At 47.6% G+C, this 7505-nt stretch overlaps 1 pseudogene; it reads left to right on the top strand.

Annotated features, from left to right (window-relative positions):
• Positions 1-3756: 3756 nt before the first annotated feature.
• On the top strand, positions 3757-4109 carry LOC108177223 (cytochrome c-like; annotated as a pseudogene).
• The last annotated feature ends 3396 nt before the right edge of the window (positions 4110-7505 follow it).

Raw genomic sequence — 7505 nt, 5'->3', positions numbered from 1 at the left:
GTTCCAATCATGCTTGTCTGTGAGGGCCCTTGGGAGAGCAATGCACAGGCCCAAGAAGGGGAGTGCCCAGACACTTCCTGATCCCACCCCATCACCCAGGAAATACTTCAAAGGCTGCCAGAAAGGAGGAGATTTGGGCCATGACCTCTATGGTATCATGGAGGAGAACGAAAGCCTGCCTGTTGCTGGCTGCCGCGTGTTAGTCTCCATTCCAGAGCTCTCTGCTGAGCCTCAGAGCTCTGTGTTCAACTGACTGCTTGGAATGTTCAGAGGAAGCTCGAAAGCACAGCATGCGCAGAAACGAAGTCATATTTTCCCCCAACACCTTCTGTGCCCTGGCTTGGTGAATGCCACCCTGCTGCATAAAGATGCCCAAGCTGGGAACCCGAGCACCCTCTTTGCCTTCCTGCCCCCTGAGAAGTCCTATCATTTCCTGTCTCTGCTAATTTATTCTTGGTCTAGTTGTCACTTCCTCAGCCCACTTCAGCTGGTGTCCTTGCCTCCTTGGTCATGCAATCTTCCAACCCATTTTCCAAAACTAGCAAAATGAGCACTTTAAAACCTTAGCACTCAAAGGGTGTTCATGGACCAGCACCATTGACGTCACACCAGAACTGATTTAAAATGCAGGATTCTAGGCCCCACCCAAGATGTACTGCATTTAACAAAACCCCCAGGTAATGCCTGACTACAGTAAAGTTTGAGAAGCAGAGCTCTAAAATCAATATCTAATTATATCTCTCTTTGTAAAAAGTCCCTTAAGATTCTCTGCAGTCCACAGGAAAATCTACAGTCCTTTAAGTGATTCCCTGCAGCCCTTTAAGATCCAGCTGCTGTGTACTTGTGCAGTTGTATTCTCCTCATCTGACGCCTGAGCAACGGTCCATTCTGGACTCCCAGTTCTCTGGCAGGCTGAACTGTGTCTTACCCCCAGGCCTTTGCCTGTGATTTCTCCTCTGCCTGGAATGTTCTTTTTCTGAGACATCTCTCTTCTATGTGCTCCCATGGTAGCCTGTACTTCCTTTATCTTGCTCATTAACTCCTCTATTACTATCTACTTTTTCAGAATATATTTATGTGGCAGCTGTCTGTTTTGTGCTGGGATGCAGGTTGCACAGAATGTCGGATGGAAGACATTGTTTTCATGTCCATCGTCCTGTCTGCACTAGAAGTGTAGTCTACTCCCGAACCATGCTTACTGATTCACTTGTGCAACCTTAGAACATTGTCCTGGCACAAAATGATACTCAGTAGACTTGTTAATTGGATGGCGAGCTCCAACTCGACTGAGTATGGGATATAAAGGCATCATTTGTCAAGAGTCTCTCTCTCCTCTTTTTCAAAGATCTATTTATTTATTTGAAAGGCAGAGTTGCAGGGGGAAGGGGAAGGAAGGAGTCTTCCATCTTCTGGTTCACTCCCCAGATGGCTGCAACAGCTGGAGCTAAGCCGATCCAAAGCCAGGAACTTCTTCTGGGTACAGGGGCCCAACACTTGGGCCATCTTCTACTGTTTTCCCAGGCCATAACAGAGAGCTGGATTGGAAGTAGAGCACCTGGGACTCCAACCAGTGCCTATTTGGGATGCTGGCACTGCAGGTGGCGGCTTTACCCACTATGCCAGAGCACAGGCCCCAAGAGTCTCTGAGTTTGGGCCAGTCTACATGTCCAAGCTTCTCAGATGAGTGGGTAGGTGGGTAGCAGATACGCCTTTACTTCCCCTGATCTGAATGGGTTCAGAAAGGCCTCATCTTAGAGGGAATGGAGGCTGTGGGGACTATTATCTCACTTTAAAGGTGCATGAACCGGGTGCTGGCACTGTGGTACAGCAGGTAAAGCTGCTGCCTGCAGTGCCGTCATCCCATATGGGTGCTGGTTGGAGTCCCAGCTGCTCCACTTCCGATTCAGCTCTCTGCTATGGCCTGGGAAAGCAGTAGAAGATGGCCCAAGCCCTTGGGCCTCTGCACCCACGTAGGAGACCCAGAAGAAGCTCCTGGCTTCAGATCAGTGCAGATCTGGCCGTTGTGGCCAGTTGGGGAGTGAACCAGTAGATGGAAGACCTCTCTCTCTCTCTCTCTGCCTCTCCTTCTCTCTCTGTGTAACTATGACTTTCAAATAAAAAAAAAAAAAGGCATGAACTGAGGTTCATAGAAGCTAGATGACTTGCCAAGTTACACAGATTCTGAGTTGGAGCTGGAACTTCATCGCAGTTGTGCTTGACTCCAAAGCTGGGACTCTGTTTTCAGATTAAGGAACTGAGTAAGGGTCAGGTTGGCCTTTTCTGTCCTGATTGATGGAATGAAAATCCATGCATCCATTCACCATCTATCCATCCTTCTCATAACTATAGTTCGTATTTTAGGCATTTTTCATTCAAACAGCAACCATCTCTAAAGTCCTTCCTGGTCTTTCCACTGACAGCAGCCTCCCCAAGGAGACTTTTTTAGAGCCTGCTACCTGGGGTCTGAAGCCACTCTGCTTCTCTGTAGAATGGCAAATCTGGAAGAGATCTCCCTTGAGGTCAGTCAGTGCCATTCTTGTTTCACCAAGGCTCAGAGAACAGAGTGAATTATCCCCAATCATACAGCAAATAAATGACTGAGCTGAGACTCCAACCTTGGCCTTGGAGCAGTAAGTTCAAGGCCCTGAGCTCTGGGCTTCACTAATGAGTATGCCATAGGTGTTCGGCTAATGCTTGTTGACTATCGTGTGATTGATGCTTACTGCTAAGAGCTTTTGCGGTGCATGTAATGACTCAGGCCTCAGTCATAGGCAAGTCCCTGGTGATTTTTAGTAAGCATAAGAGAAGTGACTGCCTTGAACTGTGATTATCTGTTCTAATTCCTGCAATTAGTGTCAAAGATAATAGCTTGATTGTTATTATTAAATGTAAATGGGAGCAGTCCTGAGCCGCCCCGATGCAGCTGTCTGTTAGGTTTGCACAGAGACACCCTCTGGCTGAGGCCCCAGCTCATGACGTGTGTGTGTGTGTGTGTGTGTGTGTGTGTGTGTGAATGTGACACTCGCGGCAATGTGCTGCAGAGCTGTCTACCCCCATTGTCTCTGAGAGGCAGGAGGAAACCACAGACATGGCCACACAACACAAGTGTCTGGCTGGTGATGGTGAGGCAGGAATGGTGGAGAACGCAGGTATGGGAGTCCCATGAATAGGTTCACTTTGTACTCTGGCCTTTGGCAAGTTTCTGCACTTAAAATCTGTGAAGAGGGTTTGATAATACCCATTCCATAAGATGAAGTGCTGTGCATATTGAAAGTGAATAGGAAAAGGTGCAGAACCACACTTGGTGACTAGCACATTAGGTTAGCTGGCAGGAGTTTGTGGGTAGCCTTCTTCCCATAGGTTATTTTCAGGCAGTTGTTGGGCTGTTTACCATGTTCCAAGGGGTGATCAGATAGAAGACTGGCATGAGGCTTCTAGAATGGGCTCTGTACATATATTAGACGGTCAGCATCAGAAGGTCTCTCAGCTGGATCCTGGGGACAGGGACACAGCAGACGGGCCAAGACAGAGACTTAGGAGTCTTTTTCCAAAGAGCAGAACAGGGATGCAGCTACCAGAAATGGGGTGAAGAGGGGGATCATCTCTCAGAGCAGGGCCGAGCCCTATGGGCAGAGTTGGGGTGACAGTCAGGGTCAAGGTGCTGGAGGGCAGGTCAAGAAAGCCAGAGAGAGTGTGCAGGCATCCTGCTTCCTGATTGGGGTCTCTAAAGTGTGAGCAACTATGAGCAAGTTGGAAATGGATGATGTTGAGAAAAGCAGGAAGATTTTTGTTTAGAAATGTGCCCAGTGCCACACTGTGGAAAAGGGAGGCAAGCACAAGACTGGACCAAATCTCCATGGTCTGTTTGGGCGGATTCTCTTACACAGATGCCAACAAGAACAAAGGCATCACCTGGGGAGAGGACAATCTGATGGGGTATTTGCAGAATTCCAAGAAATACATCCCTGGAACCACAATGATCTTCGCTGGCATTAAGAAGAAGAATGAAAGGGCAGACTTGGTAGCTTACTTCAAAAAAGCTAGTAATGAGTAAGAGTTGGCCACTGCTTTATTTATTACAAAACAGGAATGTCCTGTGACTTTTTTTATATGCACCATAATTTAATTCTCATACACCAGAATTCGGATCATGAATGGCAGACAATATTTTTGTCTGACAGTCTAATATTGCCTTGTGTGGTTAAATAAATAGGATTGGGTTTATTAAATTTTGGTAGTAATTCCAGTTCAGTGAATGGCCTCACTGTTTTCCCCTTCTAAGGATATGATTGGACTTAACTAACAATATTCAACTTTTTGCAAAGATTGTGAATGTCATCCCAAAACCTGTTGGGACGTTGGATTTATATTTAAATGCTGGGGAAATTGCCTCACTGTCTCAGAACTGAGCAAGATTCGCTTGTTCTTTACCTGCTAAAGGCAAGAGCTGAAGATGGGTAGAAACGTCTACTTCGTATTTCTGGACTTAGCTGTGTCGATCTCATTAGAATTTCCTGTATCTAAACTGCTGCCTTTTACTTACTGAAAGGTGTTTTAGTGTGGTTTATGTAGATTGAATAAAGAATATTTAACACTTCCCAAATTTATAGATGATCTGTAAGGTCAAGTGCTTTGAACATCAGCATGAACAGGTGAAGTAACAAGTTAAACTTCACTGTTGAATTCCTTACTACTGTGGACGAAGTTAAAATTCAGGATTGTCAATAAGCAGCCATTTGGAAACACATAAAACTGAGGAGCTACTGTGTGTCCGTGTTTGGTAATTGGTGCTTTTGCTGGCTCATTAGAAGGACTAAGGTACAGGAACTATACCATCAGCACAATTTCTAAGCTATGTGATCCCAAGACTTAGAATTAAAAACAAAATTACAGATAATGGGGGACAAAAAAGAAATCCAGGCATGATGGTGCCCCACACTCTCCTCCAGGATAGACTTGAGGGAAGGTGGACTGTGCTGGCTGAGACACTGCCTGGGTCAAAAATCTGGTTTTGCCATCTACTACCTGTGTGATCTTGGGCAAAATATACAACCTCTGTGTGTTTCAACTTCTGTGAAATGAGGATGATGCTCATGTTGGTTGCCTTACTGTCTTTTTGGAAGATTAAATGAATGAATTTATGTGAATCACTCGAGTCAGTGCTTTTGGCACAAAGCGCTGTTAGACTTTTTGAGAGTCTTCCACGTGCCCAGTCCTGTTCTGGGTTGGGAAATGCAGCAGGACACCGACACAGTTCCTTCTCTCCTGGAGCTGTCATCCCAGCGGAGGGGTGATCAGGTGGGCGAGGAGACAGATAAGCAAATGATAATGCAAATAAATGTACACTGTCGAGGGATAGCGTGTGGGCGGGCTGTGCAGGGAAAAGGGCTGGCAGAGGCTGTTGTGGGTAATGTGGTTGGGGAAGGTGTCTCTGGCTGGGACACTTGAAAGGAGATATGGATAAGGGAGACAGCCGTGTGGAGATTGGAGGTGGTAGCTCTCCAGGCTGTTCAGAGTGCAGCTGGGGTGGGGTGAGTCAGCAGGATAGTGGGGTGAGATCAGGAAGTAGTCAAGGTAAGGCCACACGGCCCTGGGTTAACCATGATCTGGATGCTGGGTCTTGCTGTACATGAGAAGGAATGGTGGAGCGGGGTGCATTGACAGTCTCTCTGGCTGCAGAGTGGAGAACAGGCAGCTGGGGTGGGGAGGGAGAGTGAGGGGAATGAGGGGCCGCTGTGCAGTCTTCTGTAGTTGTGCAGGCCAGAGAGGGCAGGGCTTGCATCAGAGAGAGATGGTGGAGTGGTAAGGAGCACTCGTCCCAGGCTGGGTCTGACCTGGTCCTTTAGACACTGGTTCCACATCAGAGTGCTCTGGTTTCAGTCCTGGCTCTGGCTTCTGACTCTGGCTTCTTAACTAATGCAGACCCTGAGAAGCAGTGGTGATGGCTCAAGTAACTGGGTTTTTGTCACTCACCTGGGAGACCTAGGTTGAGTTCCTAGCTCCCATTTTTGGCTGGGTCCAGTCTTGGTCAGTGTAGGCATTTGGGGAGTGAACTGGCAGATGGGAGCTCTATCTCTCACATAAAAAATGAAACCAACTTATCTCCTGCTTGTGTTGTGAAGGTACAACAGATGTACAGTGAAAACAAAGGAGAGGAATTGAGAACAATTTGTGGTCTATGGACTAGAAGTTGGCATTTTGATGTGAGGAAGACTGGGGGGAAGAGAAGGAACTCTGCAGTAAGTGGGTGAGACAGGCCTGCTGCAGCTGTGTCCCACTGCAACTCCTATGAGATAGCTAGTTGGGTCACCAGGAAGCTGTTCCAGGGAGAAACTGGAAGTGGGGTGTGGCACACAGTTCCATGAACATGGGCTGCAAATGGCCAGGGTCAGCTGGGGAGGACTCAGCCCTCCCTGCTAGCCCAATGTTAGAGGACAGAAAGATGAGGGAAATCCTCAAAAGAGGTAGAGAAGCAATGGCCAGTGATGTGAGTGTTTCCAAAAGAGGGTAGCGGCCAAATGTGAGCAAATGTGTCACAGCTGTGGGGATAAAGTGAGGTTTCAGATTTGACCATGGATTTGAGGCTCAAGGTCATAATAGATCCTGATAAAGGCAGCACCAGTGGAACCACAGGGATGAAAACTGAACTGGGGACCGGCGCCACAGCTCACTAGGCTAATCCTCAGCCTGCGGTGCTGGCTCCCCAGGTTCTAGTCCAGGTTGGGTGCCGGATTCTGTCCCAGTTGTTCCTCTTCCAGTCCAGCTCTCTGCTGTGGCACGGAAAGGCAGTGGAGGATGGCCCAAGTGCTTGGGCCCTGCACCTGCATGGGAGACCAGGAGGAAGCACCTGGCTCCTGGCTTCAGATCAGTGCAGTGCACCAGCCGTAGCAGCCATTTGGGGGGTGAACCAACGGAAAAAGGAAGACCTTTCTCTCTGTCTCTCTCTAACTCTGCCTGGCCAAACAAAAACAAAACAAACCAAAACAAACAAAAAAAACCCCACAAAAACAAACAAACAAAAAAACAACAAAAAACTGAACTGGGGCAAGTTCAAGCAAGTGAGGTAAGATAATAATTAGGTAAGCTTACTGTTTGGGGAGTGTTACTGTGAAAGGGAGCCGAGAGAGTTGGAGCAGTGTCTGTTGAGAATGTGTGGTCAAGTGAAGGCGGGTTTTCTTTTTGATGGAAAAACAACGAACTTGAGTGATCCAATGGAGGGTGAGGAAACTGACAATTCAGAAGAGGGGGCCATGGCAGGTGCCTTGCCCTTGAATAGACAGCAGAGGGTGGCCTTGAATGCCTTGGACATAGTACCTTGCTCCCAGCCCAGGAGCCTTGGGCACTGATTGGTCTTTCCTGGAGAAAAGGTATTGGTGGTATAGAATTCCATGGAGAAGGTTGAAAGACTCATTCTAGGGGCCAATGCAAAGTGCTTTTTATAGCTTCAGATTTCTGGACTTAGAAGTGGAGTGAGTTTCATGAACTCATTATCGGAAACCAGACAG

This window comes from Oryctolagus cuniculus, chromosome 16, assembly GCF_964237555.1.
Source record: "Oryctolagus cuniculus chromosome 16, mOryCun1.1, whole genome shotgun sequence".
NCBI classification, from domain to species: Eukaryota; Metazoa; Chordata; class Mammalia; order Lagomorpha; family Leporidae; genus Oryctolagus; species Oryctolagus cuniculus.
The sequence above is the reverse complement of the archived record's forward strand: the minus strand, read 5'-3'. Positions and strand labels throughout refer to the sequence as shown.